This window comes from Saimiri boliviensis, chromosome 1, assembly GCF_048565385.1.
Source record: "Saimiri boliviensis isolate mSaiBol1 chromosome 1, mSaiBol1.pri, whole genome shotgun sequence".
NCBI classification, from domain to species: domain Eukaryota; kingdom Metazoa; phylum Chordata; class Mammalia; order Primates; family Cebidae; genus Saimiri; species Saimiri boliviensis.
The window spans coordinates 289992051-290013380 of record NC_133449.1 but is presented as its reverse complement, the minus strand read 5'-3'; the positions used below and the strand labels follow the sequence as shown (position 1 = coordinate 290013380).

Sequence of the window (21330 nt, the reverse complement as noted above, 5' to 3'; positions counted from 1 at the left end):
TATCATGAGCACAGTGTACTTTGCTTCACAACTTACTCTGAAAGCACCAACAATGGATTGATGGAAGAGTAAAGAAATGGTGTTTCTCCACACGATTGTTAAAGTGGTCTCCAGAGCCTTCTCTCTCCTCTGCAAAATGCCAACTCTTAAGGAAAAACTCATTGCGCCAGTTGTGGAAGAGAGGCAACAGTCCCAAACAATAAGATCACTGTAGTGGGTGCTGGACAAGTTGGTATGGCGTGAGCTATCAGTATTCTGGGAAAGTCTCTGGCTGATGAACTTACCCTAGTGCATGTTTTGGAAGATAATCTAAAAGGAGAAATTACGGATCTGCAGCATGGGAGCTTATTTTTTCAGACACCTAAAATTGTGGCAGATGAAGATTATTCTGTGACCGCCGATTCTAAGATTGTAGTAGTAACTGCAGGAGTCCGTCAGCAAGAGGGGGAGAGTCATCTCAATCTGGTGCAGAGAAATGTTAATGTCTTCAAATTCATTATTCCTCAGATAGCCAAGTACAGTCCTGACTGCATTATAATTGCGGTTTCCAGCTCGGTGGACATTCTTACATATGTTACTTGGAAACTAAGTGGATTACCCAAACACTATGTGATTGGAAGTGGATGTAATATGGATTCTGCTAGATTTTGCTACCTTATGGCTGAAAATCTTGGCATTCATCCCAGAAGCTGCCATGGATGAATTCTGGGAGAACATAGCAACTCAAGTGTGGCTGTGTGGAGTGGCGTAAATGTGGCAGGTGTTTTTCTCCAGGAATTGAATCCAGAAATGGGAATTGACAATGACAGTGAAAACTGGAAGGACGTGTATAAGATGGTGGTTGAAAGTGCCTATGAAGTCATCAAGCTAAAAGGATATACCAACTGGGCGACTGGATTAAATGTGGCTGATCTTATTGAATCCATGTTGAAAAATCTATCCAGGATTCATCCCATGTCCACAACGGTAAAGGGGATATATGGCACAGAGAATAAAGTCTTCCTGAGCCTTCCGTGTATCCTCAGTGCCCAGGGATTCACAAGTGTTATTAACCAGAAGCTAAAGGATGATGAGAGGTTGCTCAGCTCAAGAAAAGTACAGACACCCTGTGGGACATGCAGAAAGACCTAAAAGCCCTGTGGCTGCTGAGCTCTAGGCTGTAGAAGTTTAAAAACTACAATGGAATTAACTCTAAGCCTTTAGTTTTCATCCATGTACATGGATCTCAGTTTGCTCTGATCTTCAGTATGTGAATTTGGGCTCACAGAATCAAAGCCTATGCTTGGTTTAATGCTTGCAGTATGAGTTCTTGAACAAATAAAATTAACTATTGCAGTGTGAAAAAAATGGCAAAGTGTACTGATACATGAAAGACTTCATAGAGCAAATTGTGACCTGCAGAATCTAGGTGGGGAATGGTTGTTTACTGTCCAATTCTTTCAACATTTCTGTAGCTTTATGGTTTTTCCATAATAAAATGTTGGGAAATTTACTCCAAATTCTTCATGAAAATTGAAAGAGCTAAATCAAAAAGACATTTCATCTGATCTTGAACTTTAGAGTCTCTTCACATGACCTGTTGGTTGACCCCTATGTCAGTTCTAGACTGTTCTAACTGCCCTGACTTCTTTATAGGAAGACCTACCAGCTGGCAGGCTGTCTTCCCTACTATAAATAACTTTCAGAAATTACTTCTGAGAGAAATGTCAATGGCAGTGGCTTAAAATCAGTATGAGAGATACTTAAATTAGTTTTATCAATTAGAAGTATAGGCATTTCTATTTAGCTGAGAAAAACTAAATCATTCTGATTTCACTTACTAGTGAATTATTTTAACAGTTTAATTTAGTACTCCACATGCTGAAACCATTTCCTAATAAACCATCAGCCCAGCAAGTCTGTCCCCCAAATAAGAAAACTACACATTCAGTTTAGTAAGAATATATTCAGTTTTCTATCAATAAAACAGGATTCCTCATTCTTTAAGTAATGACATGCATAATAATAATAAACCTCATTTATGTAGCAATTATTATGTAGTAGTACTATATTAAGTGCTTTATTTTTATTATATTAGGTAAAGTATAAAAACTATCAAATAGAATGTCAATGTTATCTTCATTAGAAAAAGAAGAACTTGAGACTCAGGGATATAAAGCTAATGAGAGCAGGACTGTGAAAAAAATCGTATCTTGGCCTTTCTGTTATACCCTTTCCATTAATGTTGCAGTAACTGTCTATTGGTCTGTACCTCCAATGCTATGTTTTGCAGAGTTGTCATAAGTTATGGCACAATTGAGAAGAAGTTTTAGCGACATGGTAAAAACGATGAGCAGTGTATGAGTTTCAAATTCTTCAAAGCAATTTTATGATAAAGGATTTTAGTTACTTCAACAATATCTTCAAACAATACATGGTATGTGTAACAAATGAATAGTTTATTGTAGTAGGCAGTCTCAAAGACAGTCCCAAATAATTTCCATATCCTGGTATTCATGGTCTTCTCCTTGAATAAATTCGCTCTAACCACACAACATTGATGGGATTATCATTTCCGTAATTAAGTTACAGAACACTGTGACTTCCATATTGATAGTGGTCCCTCTCTGGTGGTGTTTGACTTTCACACTTTGACAAAGTAAGCTGCCACATTGGAGAGATCAGCATGGCAAGGAAATGAAGGAGGCCTCTGACCAAAAGACAGTTAGAATATAAAGACCTCAGTCCAACAATTTATGAGGAACTCAATGCTGCTAACAACCACTAGGTGAGAATGGAGGTCAATCCTTCCAATGAGACTGTAGATCTTGATTCAGGCCTTGTGAGAGATCATGAAACAGAGAATCCATCTAAGCCATGTCCAGATTCCTTACACACAGAAACCATAAGATAATAAATGTATGTCACTATAGACCACTAAGTTTTAGGGTATATTTGTTATGTAAAAATAGATAACTAAAATATTCAATTGCCAATGTTAAAATTACTCCATTTATTGGCTGAGTACAGTGGCTCACGCCTGTAATCCCAGCACTTTGGGTGGCCAAGGCAGGCGGATCAGGAGGTCAGGCATTCGAGACCAGCCTGGCCAAAATGGTGAAACCCCATCTCTACTAAAAATACAAAAATTAGCCAGGTGTGGTGGGGCATGCCTGTAGTCCCAGCTACTCAGGAAGCTGAGACAGGAGAATCGCATGAATCCGGGAGGCAGAGGTTACAGTGAGCCAAGATCGTGCCACTGCTGCCACTGCACTCCAGCCTGGGTGACAGAGTGAAACTTCACCTCAAAAAAAAAATTACTCAATTATTGTGGCCATTGATAATTTAACTCCAAATTCCTTGAACTCATATTCTGTGCATACTTTTAATATTCATTTCAACAATTCAAATATATATTCAACAGTAATGAGAATTATATTTAGAAGTAAAACATTTAATAAAATGAGAATTAAGGATCTGCACATGGTAAAGATTTCAAGTTCTGACACTTTGAGTCTTCCAAAAGACAAATGAAAAGATCAAATTAAACAAAACCACTAATGATGCATGCAATTTTTCCCAATTAATGAGTTTTTGGATTTGTGCTGGGTGTGCATTGGGAGATTACTACAGTCAATCATGAATCATATTGACTCAAATTTGTTCTCAAATATTTTCAAAGAAAATGTCTCATTATTTATTTTTTAGCTTAATTCTGGAAGTGTTACAGCCACTGTTACAGAAACACACTGGTGGCCAACCCAAGTTATTAATCACTGAGGATATTTTCATTGCTGAATAATGATAAAAATGTAAATATCAGTCATTATAAAACATTCAAATTTTTAGCTGTTATGCAGCTCATTTTCATTAGCCAAATTGATGGTATATGTTATACTTTTTTACGTAACATTTTTTAAGGCAATATTCTCACATTAGTAAATTTAAAGGAAAGGTATTATTCATGCTATGTAAAAGATTTGTAGGCCATTAGGTACCATGGTAATGCCATATTGTACAGTACTACTTTAAAATCAAGCCTTGAGAAAATGTTATGAATTTCATTGAGGGAAATGCTTACAATAAAAAGTATAATATCAAATGTGAAGCTCAGCTGGGAGCAGTGGGTCACACCTGTAATCCCAGCACTTTGGGAGGCCGAGGCAGGCAGATTACTTGAGGTCACAAGTTCAAGACCAGCCTGGCCAACATTGTAAGACCCTGTCTCTACTAAAAATACAAAAATTAGCTGGTCATAGTGTTGGGTGCCTGTAATCCCAGCTACTCAGTTGGCAGGGGAATCGCTTGAACTGGGGAGGTGAAGGCTACAGTGAATCAAGATTGAGCCACTGTATTCCAGCCTAGGCAACAGAAATGTTTGAAAAAAAAAAAAAAAAAAAAAAGAAAAAAGAAAATGATGAAGCTCAATTTAAATACTGATTTAAAAAATTAAAAGTTTAAAACAATTTTAGACTTCTTGTTGCCATGTCCGTTAGTATCCATCCAAGCCAAAAATAAGTGAGTTATACATAAATACTGTATTGGCCAATGAGAATCCATTTCATAAATATCCACAGTATTAGAGTTAAAAATTCAATCAACAAGTGTAAAATACAACCCTCTTCTCTACACCTTTGCTATAGAAAACAAAGGCATTAAAGAAGTGTCAGCAAATGTTTTACTTCAGGCCTGATGCAGGAGACAGCAGTGGCAGTGGTGGAGGCAAAAAGTGTCTGTCCCTTAAGGAGGGAGATGGGAAGAAAATCCTCCAACACACCATGAGGAAGCAGGAAAAATTCATTGCTTTAGGCTAAAGGGTAGAAGCAAAAGCAATCTGCCTCTAACTGAAGGGGAACCTTTAGGGCTCCAGAGTGACATAGAGCAGAAGTCAGCTACCATTAGGAGAGGTACAGAAAACTCTCTCCTACCCAAGATAAATCAGAGATGCTGAAGAGGTTCTAAACCTTAGACCTAGGAGAATAGCTTCTGTAAGACTAAATCTAGACTTGGAGAATCCTTCTGGCACCCACCATGTGTAACACTGCATAATAAGCCACAACCCTTTACCTCTGAGGAAAGACAAATATACAGAGAAAGATACCCCTCTGTGGAGCACATAATCAGGTACCATGTAAGACTGAAAATAGAGTGACAGAAGTCTGAACAATCCTCTGTCACCCCAAGCAGAGTAGGGGAACAATCATAGCCACAAGATAATCAGAGTGCATCACTGTACCCATTTGAACCTGTAGTGAACTAAGGATAACACTAGCCACAACAAAACCCTACACAGCTAAAATACTGATTACTAACTTATCCTCCAACGCTAACAGATTCACCATGACTCCCATTTCCAGAGGTAAATCGTATTTACCTTTGATTTTGCTGTTCTTCCACAAACACAAAAAGAAAAAAAAACTACCAAGAAATAAAATAATAAATATTCAGATTCAGAAATTATGCAGGTATTGAAATTATCACGTAGGAACTTTAAAAGAACTACAATTAATACAGACAAGGTAGAGACAAGCATGAAGTAATGGAAATATAAGCAAATAAACAGAACTATAAAGTATGAAAAACCTATGAAAAATGTGAAAATAAAAACACAATATCAGAGCTAAAAAGTACCTTAAGCAGGCTTATCAGCACAACAGAGATGAAAAATGAACAGTGAATTTAAAGATAACTCAATACAGGATTATCTTTAAAATGAATGAAAAAAATTAAACAGAGCATCCAAGAACTGTGGGATATTACCAAGAAGTCCAACCTATGGGCAACTGGACTTACAGAAGAAGAGGAGAGAATGAGACAGAAGAACTATGCGAAGAAATAATTCCTGAGAATTTCCAAAATAAATCAAAAAGAGACAACAAATTGAAGACTATCAGAGAATATTATTATTATTAAATTGCTTTTGCTGAAAATCAAAGATAAACTTATTATGGCAGACAGAATAAAAAGAGAAAGAAACTTTACTTGCAGAGGATCAAAGGTAAGGATTAAGCAGATTTTGCCCCTGAAATTATGACAGGCAAAGAGCAATGATGCAACACTTTAAAGGGCTGAGAGAAAAACATGTCAACTAGGAATTCCATAACTAGTAGAAACAAATAATAAAATAAATTAACAATAGAAATAAATTAAAACTTTTTCACGAAACAAATGCTGAGCCATTTTCTTGCCAACAGACATGCAATGTAAAGCATAATAAGGGAAATTCTACAGAACAAAAAATATGATGACAATAGAAATCTAGATATATACAAAAAAAGGAAGACTAGTAGAAATAGTAAAAGTTAAGGTAAAGAAAAAAGTTTTTTTTTTAATTATTCAATCATTTAAAAAGATAATATTGACATAAGCAAAAATAACTAATATTGTGAATTTTACAACATATGTAGGAAAAAATCATGGTTCAGCATCTGAGAGAGACAAAACAGAATTATACTATGGTAACTTCCTTACAGTATATGATGTAGTGCAATATAATTTGCAGTAGACAGTAAATCTTATACAAACATACACAGTAAGCCCTAGGTTTACCTGCTAGGTAAAAATAAAAGAAAGAGCTATGACTAAAAGCCAGTAGTGGATATAAAGCAATACTTTAAAAGAAAACGTAATCCAAAAGAATGGAGAAACTTTCAGGAAAAATGTAACACAATGATCAAAATGATTGATGTAAACCCAATATACAATAATCACATGAAATGCACATTAATTAAATATTACCAAATAAAAAGCAGAGATTGTCATATTACATTTAAAAAGTGATATCCAATCTCATGTGGTAAACATAAAGCCAGAGTTCAACATAATACAAAAAGATAAAAGTAAAAGGACAGGAAATTATACTAACCACCACCATTCAAAAGAAATCCAGAGTGGCTACATCAGACAAGACAGACATCAAACTAAAAAACAATTACAAAGACCATTTATCAGGACATAAGATTACAATCTACATATTCATACAACATTATCCAAAATATGTAACACAAAATGTATATAATTTAAAGAAGAAAAAGACAAAATTCATAATCATTGTTGGAGAATTAAAAATGTCCCTGTCAATAGTTGATAAAAGCAGTAGACAGAAAATTGGTGAGTATAAAAGAATCCTACATAACTGTATCAATGAACATGATGTCACTGACATTAATGAAACATTCCACACAAAAATAGCAGAATAAATATTAAGGGACACTTGGACATTGATAAAGATAGATCAGATTTAGTAACATAAATGAAATATCAATAAATTTACCATAAGTAAAATCCAACAAAATAGTCCCTCTAAACAAAATGAAATTAAGTTTGGAATTAACAACATAAAGACATCTGAAATATCCTTAAATGTATGAAAACCTAAAACTCAAGTGTAAATAACTCATCAGCTGTCAAAGAAGAAAGTCAGAGAGATTACAAAACATTTTAAAACTGAATAGATAGAAATTCCATTTGACCCAGCAATCCATTACTGGGTATGTATCCAAAGGATTATAAATCATTCTACTATAAGGACACATGCACACGAATGTTCATTGCAGCACTGTTCACAATAGCAAAGACCTGGAACCAACCCAAATGCCCATCAATGATAGACTGGATAGGGAAAATGTGGTACATATACACCATGGAATATTACGCAGCCATCAAAAACGATGAGTTCACGTCCTTTGTAGGGACATGGATGAACCTGGAAACCATCATTCTCAGCAAACTGACACAAGAGCAGAAAATCAAACACCGCATGTTCTCACTCATAGGTGGGTGTTGATCAATGAGAACACATGGACACAGGGAGGGGAGCACTACACACTGGGGTCCGTTGGAGGGAAATGGGGGAGCGATGGGGGGGTGAAGAGGTGTGAAGAAATAGCATGGGGAGAAATGACAGATACAGGCGAGGGGACGGAAGGCAGAAAACCACACTGCCATGTGTGTACCTATGGAACAATCTTGCATGTTCTTCACATGTAACCCAAAACCTAAAATGCAATAAAAAAAAAAACTGAATAAAGACACAATATAACACAACATGTGGGACTCAAAGCATTGCAATGAGCAAAATGTGCTGCCTTAAATCTTCTTGTAATAAAGCCAGAAAGACTGCAACTCAAGAATCTAAACTTCTACCCTTAAAAAGGAAGAAAAAAAGCAAATAAGATGCAAAGTAACAATAATGAATAAAACAGAAATCAATGAAGTTGACAAAAGGAAAATAATAGAAACAAATCCATGAAATAAAAAAAGCACATTCTCTGAAAACAATAAAACCGATAACATCATTAGACACATCAAGAAAAAGAGAAAACAAAATAATGAAGTCAGGGAAAAATAAAACATCACTACAAGAACTAAAGACATTAAAAGGAAAGTAAGGAATCATCATTAACACTTTCATGCCAATTATCTTTGATAACACAGATAAAACTGCAAACTCCTTCACCCAAAGAAAGCATACAATTTGCTTCAAAGGTGAATACTACTAAATATTTTAAAAGAAATTATACCAATTGTGTATCAGATTTTGCAAACTATAGAAGGAACTGAACCCTTTCTAAATAATTTTATGAGACTCTTTACTCTGATGCCAAAATCCAAATCATTGCCAGAACACCACAGTCCAAAATTGCACTAGATGCACCAGGAAGAGTTTCTCCCACCAAGAGACCAGACCAGCAAGAAAACTGACAGACTCTGATATGGTTTGGCTGTGTTCCAACCCAAATCTCATTTTGAATTCCCATGTGTTGTGGGAGGGACAAAGTGGGAGGTAATTAAACCATGGGGGCAGGTCTTTCTTTTGCTATTCTCATGATAGTAAATAAGTCTCATGAGATCTGATGGTTTTAAAAAGGGGAGTTTTCTGGCCAGGTATGGTGGTTCATGAGGTCAAGAGTTCAAGACCAGCCTGGCCAATATGGCAAAACACCACCTCTACCAAAAAAAAAAAAAGTTAGCTGGGTGTGGTGGTAGGTGCCTATATCCCAGCTACTTGGGGGCTGAGGCAGGAGAACTGCTTGAACCCAGAAGGCAGAGGTTGCAGTGAGCCAAGAGAACACCACGGCACTCCAGCCTGGGCAACAAGGGTGAAACTCTGTCAAATAAATAAATAAATAAATAAATAAATAAATAAATAAATAAGGGTTTCCTGAACAAGCTCTCTCTTTGACTGCTGCCATCCATGTAAGACATGACTTGCTCCTCCTTGCCTTCTGCCATGATTGTGAGGCCACCCCAGTCATGTGGAACTGTAAGTCCATTAAACTCTTTTTCTTGCATAAATCACCCAGTCTCACATATGTGCTTATTGGCAGCATGAAAATTGACTAGCATAGTAAATTGGTACCAGGAGTGGGGTTCTGTGAAAAGATACCTGAAAATGTGGAAACGACATTGGAACCAGGCAACAGGCAGAGGTTGGAACAACTTGGAGGGCTCGTTAGACAGGAAAATGTGGGAAAGGTTGGAACTTCTTAGAGACTTGTTGAATGGCTTTGTCCAAAATGCTGATAGTGATATGGACAATAAAGTCCAGGCAGAAGTGGTCTCAGACGGAGATGAGCAACTTGTTGGGAACTGAAGCGAAGGTTCTCTTGTTAAGTTTTAGAAGAGATACTGGTAGCATTTTGTCCCCACCCCAGAGATTTGTGGAACTTTGAACTTGAGAGAGATGATTTAAGAGTATCTGGTAGAAGAAACTTCTAAGCAGCAAAGCATTCAAGAGGTGACTTGGGTACTGTTAAAAGCATTTTTTTTTTTTTAGACAAAGTCTCCTTCTATGACCCATGCTGAAGTGCAGTGGCGCAATCACAGCTCATTGCAACCTCCACCTCCCAGGTTCAAGCAATTCTCCTGCCTCAGCCTCCTGAGTTGCTGGGAATATAGACACACACCATCACACCCAGCTAGTTTTTGTACTTTTAATAGAGACAGGGTTCACCATATTGGCCAGGCATGTTTCAAACTCCTGACCTTGTGATCTGCCCACCTCAGCCTCCCAAAGTGCTGGGATTACAGGAGTAAGCTTACTACACCCAGCCAGCATTCAGTTTTAAAAGGGAAACAGCATAAAAGTTTGGAAAATATGCAGCCTGACAATGCTATAGAAAGAAAATACCATTTTCTGAGAAGAAATCCAAGCTAGTTGCAGAAATTTCTATAAGCAATGAAGAGCCGAATGTTAATCACCAAGACAATGTGGAAAATATCTCCGGGGCATCTCAGAGGTCTTCAAGGCAGCCAGCCCTTCCCATCACAGGCCAGAAGGCCTAGGAGGAAAAAGTGGTTTTGTGGGCCAGGTCCAGGGTCCCCATGCTTTGTGCAGCCTAGGGACTTGGTGCCCTGCATCCCAGCTGCTCCAGTCATGGCTGAAAAGGGCCTCGAGCCATGGCTTCAGATGATAAAGCACCAAGCCTTGTCAGCTTCAACAGGGCTCTCATGCAGAACTTCTGCTAGGGCAGTGCCAAAGGGAAATGTGGGGTTGGAGGCCCCACACAGAGTCCCTACTAAGGCACTGGCTAGAGGAGCAGTGAAAAGAAGGCCACCATCCTCTAGACCCCAAAATGGTAGATCCACTGGCGGCTTGCACCAAGAACCTGGAAAAGCTGCAGACACTCAACACCAACCCAGGAAAGCAGTCGGAAGAGAGGCTGTACCCTGCAAAGCCACAGGGGCAGAGCTGCCCAAGACCATGGGAACCCTCCTCTTGCATCAGTGTGACTTGGATATGGAGTCATGGAGACAGGAGTCAAAGGAGATCATTTTAGAGCTTTAACATGTGACTGCCCCAGTGGATTTCAGACTTGCATAGGGCCTGTAGCCCCTTTGTTTTGGCCAATTCCTCCCATTTAGAATGGCTATATTTACCCAATACCTGTACCCCCATTATATCTAGAAAATAACTAACTTCCTTTTCATTTTACAGGCTCATAGGCAGAAAGGACTTGCCTTGTCTCAGATGAGACCTTGGACTGTGGACTTTTGACTTGCTGCTGAAATACGTTAACTCTGGGAGACTGCTGGGAAGGCATGATCAGTTTTGACAAGTGAGGACATGAGATTTGGGAGAGGCCAGGGACAGAATGATATGGGTTGGCTGTGTCCCCACTCAAAACTCATTTTGAATCCCCATGTGTTATAGGAGGGACCTCGTGGGAAGTAACTGAATCATCGGGACAGGTCTTTCCCATGCTGTTTTCGTGACAATTAGTAAGTCTCTTGAGATCTGATGGTTTGAAAAAGGGGACTTTCCTTGTACAACCTCTCTCTAAGCCTGCTATCATCCAGGTAAGACATGGCTTGTTCCTCCTTGCCTTCTGCCACAATTATTAGGCCTCCCCAGTCATACGGAACTGTAAGTCTATTAAACCCTCTTTTTTGTATAAATTGCCCAGTCTCGGTATGTCTATATCAGCAGTGTGAAAACAGACTAACACAGACTCCAAGCAGATCATTCAGAGGAAGGCACTGAGAGGCGAGAGGAAGCAGATCCTGGGCTGAAAAGGGAGGAAGCTGGCAACCCTGCAAGGAGTTGAGGAGCACCAGGATTCCTTACACACCTCCAGTGGCCCCCAGAAAAAGAGTGAGTTAAATACAAATGGGGTGGCCCACTCTTTCTACAGACCTCTGGACAGACCTCTGGAATCCTCAATGTTGAAAAATTAATTTTTAAAATGTATACTTGCAAATGATGATTGAAAATTAAAACAATACCATTTATATCATCAAAGCATGAAATATACAGGGTTAAGTGTAATAAAATATATTTGAAGTTTATTCTGTGAAAATTAGAAAACAATAATGCAAGAAAGTAAAGGAGAGTGTGTATTTGTACATGTGTCTTTACATGTGTCAACTGGGTCGGAAGACTGAACGTGGTTAAATTGTAGGTTTTCTCCAAACTGTTGATCTTCAAATTCAACATAATCCTAATAAAAAATGACAGCATATATGCAGAAATTGACAAATTGATACTATGTTTTTTGTGGCAAATTGAGGGACCTAGAATAGTATTAAAAGAAAAGAAAAAGGAAAAAAGCCTGAAAAAAAAAAGAACAAAGTTGGAGGACTTATACTGCCTCATTCAAGATCCAATATGAAGCTAGAGTAATCAAGACAGCATCCGTTTGACATAAAAACAGACATCTAGAATGAGGAGGAAAAAAAGAGTTCAGAAATACTCTCCCTCATAAATGGGGCCACTGCTTTTTGACAAATGTGTTAATGTAATGCACTGGAGATAGGAAAGTCTTCCTAACAACTGAGTGTAAAACAAGTGGACATACTTATGTATATAAACATAAAAAGAACCTTATTCCAAAAACATCACCTTAATCATAGATCTAAGGTAAAACTTAATGTGTACAAATTCTAGAAGACAATGTAAGAGTTAGGCAAAGATTTCATATATATGATGCAAAAGGGAGGCATCAAAGAAAAGATATAAAAACAAAACTTCATTAAAATGTAAAAGCTCTGTTCTTTGAAATATATTATCAAGATAATGAAAAACCAAGGTGCAGTCTGGGAGAAGATATCTCCAAACCACTTATCTGACAAAAGACTTGTACCCAGGAGCTCGGAAAAAACAAAAAACAAACAAAAAACCTACTACTCTAAGAAACAGAACCCAACTAAAAAATTGGCAAAAGATGTTAAAACACTTCACCAAAGAAGAGAGACAGTTAGAAAACAGAACATAAAAAGATGCTCTACATCAATAGCTATTAGGGATTCTCTCCCAAAGCAAAACCAGAATGAAATGCTACTACCTGCCTATTAAAAAGGATAAAATAAAACCAGCTGGGTGCAGTATTTCATGCCCATAATCCCAGCACTTTGAGAGGCCAAGACAGGTGAATCCCTTGAGCCCAGGAGTTCAAGACCAGCCTGAGCAATATGGCAAAAACTCATCTCTACAAAAATAGGAAAATGAGTGGGGCATGGTGGTGCATTACCATAGTTCCTGCTACTCTGGAGGCTGAGGCAGGAGGATTGCTTGAGCCCAGAAGGTTGAGTCTGCTGTGAGCTGTGATCAAGCCACTGGACTCCAGCCTGCACCACAGTAAGATCCTGTCTCTCAATAAATAAACACATAAAAGAAAAAAAATAATATATACAAATATTACGCACAGTGCTACACAGAGCTGACAAAGTTGTCAAGAAACTAAAACCTTTATACCTAGAATCATGAAAATAGAAAAGTACATGGCAATTCTGTAAAAGAGTTTGGTATTTTAAAGGTTAAGCATGCATTTAAGAATATGTATTCCATTCCTAGGCATTTAGCTGAGAAACAAAAATATGTTTGATATTTTAAGCAAATGTTTGTAGCAAATTTAATCATAATAGCTAATGACTGAAAACACCGTCAAAGTCCATTAACTAGTGAGTGGAGAAACGAATTGTGATAAAGCTACAATGAATACTACTCAGTATTTTTTTTAAATATACTGTGATGTATGATACAACATAGTTCAACCTCAGATCTATTATGCTGAGTGAAAGAAGCCAGACACAAAAGACAACTTACAGCATGATTCTATTTATATGAGATTCTGAAAAAGGCAAATTACAGGGACAGAAGTCAGATGGGGTCGCCGGGGCAGGGAGGATAGAGGTGATGACTACAGTAGGGAAGGAGGGAACTTGGTGGGATGATTGAACTGCTTTGTTGTTGTTGCTGTTGTTGTTGTTATGGTTTTTAAGACAGTCTCGCTCTGTCGCCCAGGCTGGAGTGCAATGGTGCGATCTTGGTTCCCTACAATCTCTGCCTCCCAGGTTCAAGTGATTCTCCTGCCTCCATCTCCAGAGTAGCTGGGATTACAGCCAACCACTACCATGCCTGGTTAATTTTTGTATTTTTAGCAGAGATAGGGTTTCACCATGTTGTCCAGGCTGGTCTCAAACTCCTGACTTTAGGTGATCCTCCCTCCTTAGCCTCCTAAAGTGCTGGGATTACAGGCATGAGCCACTGCACCCAGCTCAAACTGTCTTCTATCTATCTCCCTTTTGGCTGTGGTCACATGACAGTACAGATTTGTAAAACTTCATGGAATGCTAAACCAAAACAATTGAGCTCTGTAGTATGTATATTATACATCAAATCCTGAATATCCTGAAACAAACTTGAATTTAAAAAAAAAAAAAAAAACCATCACATATTCTTACTCCTAAGTGGGTGTTGAACAATGAGAACACATGGACACAGGGAGGGGAATATCACACACTGGGGCCTGTTGAGGGATGGGGGAATATGGTGGGAGGGACTAGGAAAGGGATAGCATTAGGAGAAATACCTAATGTAGATGATGGGGTGATGGATGCAGCAAACCAACATGGCATGTGTCTACTCTACCTATGTAACAAACTTGCATATTTTCCACATGTACCCCAGAACTTAAAGTATAATTTTTAAAAAGTTAATCATGTGACAGAGATCAAAAGTCTTAAGGCCACCAAAAAATAATCCTTTGTGGGATAGGCAGGTGAGACCTAGGGGAGGAGATGGGGTAGTTTGCCTTCTAAAAGAATAGCTTACAGTAAAATGCTCCGGAAAGCAGAACTTTGGGAAAATAAAAATCAAAGCACACACCCAATGACGAAGAGCTTGCATTCTTAGTAACTGCACCATCAAAAGCTCATAAAAAGATTAATACAGTCCCCATGGTAAAATGCATATAAAAATAAGTGCTTTAACAAAATAATGTCATAGCATCTTACCCTCTCTTCCTCTACGCATTTATCCAAGACACCTGTAACCAGCTGGTATCTACTGATCTTTTCTATTCATTCTAATTTTTCTTCTCTAGATAACATAAGATGCCAGAACAAGTAGTTGAACAATGTTGATTCTGAATATAAATACAAAAATGTTTTCCTCACCAAAAAAATGGTAGGTATGTGAAGAAGATGAATATGTTAATTAGCTTGAATTAGACATTCCACAATATAAACATATCAAAACAACATGGTGTACCCCATAATATGCATGTTTTGTCAAATAAGAAAATACCTATATAAATAAATAAGGTGCTTTAAAAGTACTCCATCAAATTGAACACAGAAACACCTATATCTTGCAGAAACTTAGGTTGAATATCATTGTGAATACACTTTCTATTACATCACAGAATAATAAATTCTGACTCCTACACTAAAGAAACTAGAACTACAAACAAAAGTAGCACTCCCTTTCAAATCTCCTGATTCACAGGTCTTTGAGTTTGCCCCCTTTCAATATGAGATCCCTCACAGAAAACATAGGTCTAAAGAACATTTGAAAGTGGATGGGGCCGGGTATGGTGGTTCCTTACTGTAATCATAGCACTTCGGGAGTCCAGAGCAGGAGGATCACTTGAGCCTGGGAGTTTGAGCACCCTGGCCAACATGGCAAAATGCCATCTCTACAAAAAATACAAAAATAAGCCAGGTGTGGTGGCATGGGTCTGCAGTCCCAGTTCCTCAGGAGGCTGAGATGGGAGGATGACCTGAGCCTCGGAGGTTGAGGTTGCAGTGAGCCATGATCACCCCACTGCATTGCAGCCTGAGTAACAGAGTGCAACCATCTCCAAAAATACAAAGATAAAGTGGATGAATGAGGAAAGGAAGGAAACCACCTTTTTTATATACTGCTAGGTTTGATTTTGTCATTTTTGAGTATTTCTGCATCTATGTTAATGAGTAATATTGACCTGTAGCTTTATTTTCTTGTATTGTTTTTGTCTGATTTGGTATCAGGGTAATTAACGTATCCTCATAAAATGAACTGGTAAATATTTTCTTCCTCCTGTTTTCTACACAAAAGCAGACACCATGCAGGCATGTTGTTATTTCATCTTTAAATGTTTTGTAGAAATCATCTCGCCAGGAAACCATCTAAGCCTTTCTATTTTTCCTTTTTGGAAGGTTTTAAATTATGAGTTCAATTTCCTTAATAACTATAGAATTATTCAGGTTACCCATTTAATGTTAGTGTTGGTAGTTTGTGTTTCTTCAGGATTTGTTCCATCTGCTCTAAGTTGTCAAATATGTATGTAGAGTTGTACATAGTATTCCCTTACTACCATTTTAATGGCTGCATGGTATATAACGATATTCCCAGTTTTGTTGCCAGTGTTGGTAACCTGTGTCTTCTATCTCTTTTTCTTTGTCAGTCTTGTTAGAAGACTGTCAATTTTATTGATCATTCCAATGATCCAGCACTTTGTTTCGCTGATTTTTTCCAATATTTGTCTCTCTTGAATTCCATTGATTTTTGCTATTATCTTTCTTATGTCTGTCTTTCTGTTTGCTTTGGTTGCATTTCCCATCCCTCTTTTTTTTTTTCTCTCTCTAGTCTTTAGCTGGGAGATGAGATTACTGTTTAGGACCTGTCCCCTTTTGTAATGTATGCATTTAGTGTTATAAATTCTGCTTTCAGCGCTGCTCTGGTTCTGTCCACCCATTTTTTGTATAATGCATTTTAATTTTCATTCAGTAGAATGTACTTTTTAAATTTCTTTGGAGCATTCCTCTTTGAGCCATGAATAATTTAGAAGTGTGTTGTTTAGTTTCCAAATGTTGGGAGATATAATCCCCCTTTAAATCAACAAATCACCATTCCATGATGGTTGAGCCATGGCAAGAACGAAGCAAAATGTTTCACCAATGGAACACATTTTTATATATAATTAAGTACAACATAAAAAAGCATCGGAGACTAGAAAAGAGTATTAAAATGATCGTGATTTCCCTAGATTCTAAGAGAAAACAACTATGGAATGTGGAAAACATGCTTATCTGGGAAAACTTGAGAATTAGAGAAACACATACTACTCTTTGCCAGTGACTAGTTAATCAGTAAGCCTGGTAAGGAAGACATGAGCACATGATCCTTTTGTAAAACATTAGCTCTGCTTTCGTGACACTATGACTGGCTCTGCAAAGACTCATTCTGCTTTCATTTTTATAAATTAGCTAATACCACTAAAAGGAGCCAAATTACCCCAAAAAAAGATTCACTTATGATTTATATTTCCATTAGGAAAACAGACAATTTAAAATTCAAGCAAAGAAATGAAGTACCCGTAAAGAAATTGTCTACTTTGAAAAAGGAAATACACCATCTCTTAACATGTGCTGATTAAAACAAACAAAAAAAAAATACTTTGCTAAAAATTCCATAAAAACCCAAAATTCTTTTAAAGCAACATATTTCTTTGCTACTCCGTATTTAGCTTTACCAAGGGTAGGTACATTGGCAACAGAAATATGTGAAACAGAAATTACAGTCACAAGAGAGCAGACAAATGACCTATGCTGCTTCTGCTCCTGTTATTTCAGGGGAACGGAAAGAAAGAAATCCAAGGAGAAAATATCCATCGCCCCCAGGGGTCCGAGGCCAAAGCTGCAAACAGGGCCGATCTGGAAAAGGTGGTCAGCAGCAGTAAAGGGAATTGACAGAGAGCTTAATTTTTAGGATATGAGAATAGAAGAGGCTGGAGTTTCAAAGAATAATCAAGGAATCAGTAGTGGATTTCTTACTTGTTAACTTGTTTTCTGACTTTGGTTCAACCACCACGATTCTCAGGGTGACCATTCTCTAGCTCTGAAGTACACAGTAGAGAACACATGTTTATTAAAGTTCCCTTCCAGATGAAAAATATTATGATTCCAATATTTATTAGACATCTACCTTAAAGGACATGAAAAATATGGCAAATGGGAGGAAAGAATAAGCACTGAATCAAAACAACAGGATCAGATCCTCATGCTACATTTTACTATCTGTGTGGCTTCAGAAAGTCACTGAAAGCATCTGAAGTCTATATTGTTCAACATTGACGATTGTTGGAAAAATAAATGTGATGACATGAATTAAAATGCTTTGTAAATTATAAATATACAGTGGGATATTATGGTCAGTGGTCAATATTTGAAGAACAGAATTAGTAAAGCCTTGTGAGCTAAGGACAGGGAAGACTAGTCATTGTAAGAGATAGCAATCTCCAGTCTCCATTCGTAGTTGGACGATCACACCTGAGTTTTAAGAAGCTGGATCTGCAAATGTTTCTAAGCAAAATTTACAGTATAAGTATCTTTAAAAACAAATAAGATCCTCTGGACAAAAGGTATGAAGTTTTTTTTTGTTGTTGTTGTTTTTTTGTTTTTTTTTTTCCATGTTTTCCCAGCTCAAAGACTTGTGAATCTGTTTTTTCCTTTTGGGAAAAAAAAAAAAAAAAAAAAAAAAAAAAAAAAAAAAAAAGATTTTATCCAGCTCCAAAACTCCTGAGTGTACTACAGAGGGAGACAATAATCTGCACGATTTGGGGTCACTAATATCTACAAAGCAGTTGGTTATGGAAACTCTAGGTCATTTATGGAGAAGAAATAAACTCTGAAAACAATCAAAGGTATATACTTTTGCTCTTATTATATATCCAGACCCTTTAGTTGTCTCCATTACAGCAGCCACGATTCCGTGACAAGTTCTCATTACCTCCAGCATGGAGCATCACTAGGTCCGTATAATTGGATTCCCTGACTCCAGTCTTGTGCTCTGCCAGGACAATCAATTTTACACAAAGCTTCTGTTCTAGGAACATCAAATATTTTTTGCACTTTGCATCCTAACATTCCCTTTCTAGAAAACATGCCTTTCCCAATATCTCAAGGGAGTCTCAGATGTTTCTCTCTCCTTCTAAGGAGATTTCCTAATTCTCCACATTCAAGCCTTTTGTTTCCACCAAACTTCACGATTCCTGAGATTAATCTTTATGCTTTGCGGAGTTCCTTTCCTCTCAGCTATGCATTTTTAGATTGCCTTAGCTGTCCTTTAAAAATTCCAAACATGGCCAGGCGCAGTGATTCATGCCTGTAATCCCAGCACTTTGGGAGGTGGAGGAGGGCAGATCATGAAGTCAGGAGATCGAGACCATCCTGGCCAACATGAGTAAACCCCTTCCCTACTAAAAATACAAAAATTAGCCGGGTTTGGTGGAACATGCCGGTAGTCCCAGCTACTTGGGAGGCTGAGGCAGAAGAATAGCCTGAATCCAGGAGGCAGAGGCTGCAGTGAGATGAGATCTCGCCACTGCACTCCAGACGGGGCGACAGAGCGAGACTCCCTCTCAAAAAACAAAAATTCCAAACATACCAGGCACATTTGTTTTCCACTTTCTCTGCCAGATTTAAAGTGTGTTCCAGAGTAGTGGTTCTCAAACTTTGGGCTGTATCTGAGTTATCTGGGAAATCTGACAAAAATATAAAGGTTCAGGCTTTTTCCTTACATGAATCTCAGCCTTTTTATAACTTTCTACTTCTCTAAGTAAGGGCAATGATAGACATGGATGTTTAAAAGTTACTGTTGGGGTTTGAGGTAATAGGAGTCAGCTGTGACAGAAAGGTTCACTTTCAAGTAGTTAACTACTTAAGTTCTACATTTTAGAATGAAGATCAGCCCCTGCGTCAGGTTCATCCAACTTATGGCTACTCCCTCAAGCCTATTCTGAATTTCTGAGATATTATTTGCTAGAGTATGAGACTATCATTGTTAAATATTATATTGCATCAATTTAAGAGATATATTTTTTCACATTATAATGTCCTTGAAATTGGGTCATATCTTAAAATATAGGACATCTTATAATTATTTATCAGCATCTTTTATTCCACATTAGCAGCTAACATAATGGTGCTTTTTACAATCAAGTTTTCTTAGATTTGGTGAAATATAATAGCAAAGACATCAAGATAAGAAAACTCTACTCTAACTCAAAGTTAAAAGAGAAGACGTAACCCAACAGGCTCAGTAAGTATTATGGAAATAAAGTGATAGAATAATGTAATATTATATGATTAACTGAATTCAGGCGAGGATACTTAAATATGAAAATTTTCAGGGGGAATTTGTCATCTGGGCAGTTTTGTAAAAATACAGAGGAGTCTAGTCTCTTTCCTTAAAAGAATTTCAGCCTTTTTATGATGTATTAACTGTCCAAGTAAGGACAGTGATATACATGGAAATCTGAAAAGTATTGCGGAGATCTGGGATAAAACAATTGGTGATCTAATATCTAATTACCCAGAGAACTGAGGCTTATTCCATCTAACCGCCAATTTGGTCTGCTAAAGGATGAGGCATGGACCACATCTCAGTTCTGAATTGTCTCTTGACTTGTGGGTCACCAAACTTAAGTTCATCCTAAGAACACTTCAAAAACCAGAGGTGTCTCTATCTGTATAACAAACTACCCCAGATTTAGTGGCATGAAACAATGACTTTTTTTTTAACTATTGGTGCCTATCATGGTTCCAGGGATTACCTGGACTTGGCTAAGGGGAGTTTACATGGGACTTGCATATGGATGTATTATTAGCAAAATCATGAGTGGCTGGTGCTAGAGACAGCCCATATGTTTGATGCCTGGGTGGGAAGACACAAACAGCTGGGAGCTGAAACAGAGGGGCACCTTGGGCATCTCCATGTGGCCTGTTTATGAGGTCTCTATAAGACACTAGCTTCATAGTCATACCTCTTATATGCAGGCTCCTGGCTGCAAAGGTGAGTGTCTCCAGAAAGACAGACAGAGAGAGAAAGAGAGAGAGAAAGAGAGAGAGAGAGAGAGAGAGAGAGAGAGAGAGAGAGAGAGAGAGAGAGACAAAGACAGAGACTGAGACCAAGTACCTATGAAAATTGTGTAGCTCTTCGTGACCTAGCCTAGGCAGGCATGAGTCTGCTGCATCATATTTGCAAGAATTGAATCATTAAGCCTATCTATAGTCAAGAGAAAGATAATTAAATTTATGGATATGTTTTAAAACCACCATAAAGAGACATCCTAAATGTTAGTGATCATTCTCTGAATCCAAAATTCAAATCTTGCATTTTAAATAATCTGAAAGTTAACCAACACAAAATCTTTTTTCATTCTTAAAAAATTATAAAAGTTAATGCAATATATTCATTAGGAAAAAAATAAGGTGTAACTAAATCGGAGTAGTATGCTGAGTCAACCAGAACTCAAAACAACCTATAAAAATAGAAAAACCCACCCACCAAAATACGCGATGGCTGTCTTTCCGAAACACAATTTGGATCAACACAAAATCTCTCAAAAAAGATGCTTAAAGTAGCATAAATAATGTTTCTTTGTGAAATGTTAATTGTTTACTACTACATATTGAAGATAATTTTAAAGTACATTATAAAAGAACTTGTGTCCCTCGAAATTAATTATTTCAGGTTAGTGGTTGATTTTATTTCTTATCTATGAACTGCACCCAGAGAGTTATGAGGCCTACAGGTCTGAATAATCAAGACAATAAATATCCTCTATGTTTTCATATTTTTCAAAG

The 21330-nt window shown here is 37.5% G+C and overlaps 1 protein-coding gene and 1 pseudogene across 6 annotated transcripts in view; one reads left to right on the top strand and one right to left on the bottom strand.

The window, feature by feature from the left end:
- The window catches only part of CTNND2 (catenin delta 2), a 937699-nt gene that overhangs the window by 852510 nt on the left and 63859 nt on the right, over window positions 1–21330 (bottom strand). The window lies entirely within an intron of this gene.
- On the top strand, window positions 137–1163 carry LOC101052909 (L-lactate dehydrogenase B chain pseudogene; annotated as a pseudogene).